A 1,772-nucleotide genomic window follows, 5' to 3' on the forward strand; every position below is an offset into this window, starting at 1 on the left:
TTCTATCTTCTTCTTCTTCGAGCGGATGTTATGAGGATTAGGTGTGTCCAATGCTTGGGTGGTATGTCCAGTGTTTGTTCCCCTTTTTAATGAGACATTTTTCTGTTAGTTGATGCGAATATAAAGAAATGAAAATAACAAAATGCAAAATATGTCTAAATACATGATGCATGAAATATTCGAGGCATTGATCCAAAAACACATCTGTTATTATAAGTAATCTTTATTGGGACAAAAATGTTATTTCTTAAAATACAAAAATCCCTTAAAGGTATATTCTGACTAAGTCTTCTAGACCCCAAATAGCTTCTAACAGATTATCTAATCTTCAACCTTCACTTGTCACCAGTTGAATACCCTGTCGAACCGCTCTGTCTTCTCTGGCTAAACCGTGCAAGTGTCGAGCTACTTTTTTCACTTGTTTCAAGAAGTCTCGAATGAATGCATTTCTGGTTTTCACTCTCTGCTGAGTCTGCTCCCAACGAAAACGCCATTGGAAACCTCCATCGAAGGGAATTATCTGAAGATCATTTGCTTGTTTCTTGAACCCGCCCATAATGGCTTCCAGCTCAGCTATCATTTTGTCATCTTATTCTTGTTGTCTATAAAAGGACTCTCCAGGTCAGTAACCTTTTTCTCGTCTTGCCCTTGCAACCTTTTCCAACCCATTTTTGAAAAGTTGACTTTTGATGTGCTTGGTATAAATCTCGGTCCATTCTAAGTCCTTCAAAATGCAGCAGAGTGATACACTCTTCGATTGTGGGCACCATGTCTTTTTTATTGAATGTGACATATAGTTTCCTTGCAAAGTGTCTCTTTTTCCTTCTGAGTCTTTTCTGACCATTGACGAACCTCTACATTTTTTACCTCTTGTATTATAATCCATTTGTCCATTAATGCAAATTATTTATGTTTAACGAACACATTTTGTGGATCAATACCTCTCTTGAATGATGTAAATGATAAAAATAAAATAGAATAAAATAAAAGGGGGAAATGAAAGGAAAAAAGTTAGTGAGATAAGGATAAAAAATAATGAAAATAAAAAGTCTTACCTCACATGATATCTAACCAACATGCTTTAATTCTTACCCATACATGTTTTCTACCCTGCATGCTAATTTTAAGCAAATCCTAACCGCATATTTGTCTAGTTTGCATCCTTTGAACATAAAGTAAAATAGGAGATAATTCAAGCATCCTAGGCTTTGAAATGGAGTTTCGGGGTGGGCTCTAATTCCCTGTAGTCTCCCGGTTTAGGTTTTAAAGAAAGGTACTCGAGTTCTCTTTGCTGGTGCCCTCTTGGGCTTTCCAGACCCTTAGTCCTAAGGCCATTACAAGCTTATGTGGACTAAGTTAAACTCGAGAGGATACATTCCCTTATGTCTACATGGAGAATAAATTCACACGAAGACATAAAGTTTATGAATCTCGAAGGTTAGTAGGCCTGAACGGAGAATAAATTCTCACGAAGGCATCGTTTTCACCCCACTTAAATAGGGTTCAGAGCTCGGGTATAAAGCCAGAGATGGAAACCTTAAAAATCTGAAATCATTAAAAAACGTCAGTACATCTATTTATTTGAAAAATAATTAAAGATAAATAAAAGAATCGAATAATTAAATTAAAATTAAAATTTTTTATTTTCACTTAAAAAGATAACCGAAAATTAATTCTGGCCTGACTCACTTACCTCTCCCTAGTAGAGTCGCCAAGCTGTCGCAGCCATCTTTCATGTGGGCCCAAAATTGGGCTTCGACTTGAATAAAATG

This window comes from Hibiscus syriacus, unplaced genomic scaffold (genome assembly GCF_006381635.1).
Source record: "Hibiscus syriacus cultivar Baekdansim isolate YM2019G1 unplaced genomic scaffold, ASM638163v2 tig00111095_pilon, whole genome shotgun sequence".
NCBI classification, from domain to species: Eukaryota; Viridiplantae; Streptophyta; class Magnoliopsida; order Malvales; family Malvaceae; genus Hibiscus; species Hibiscus syriacus.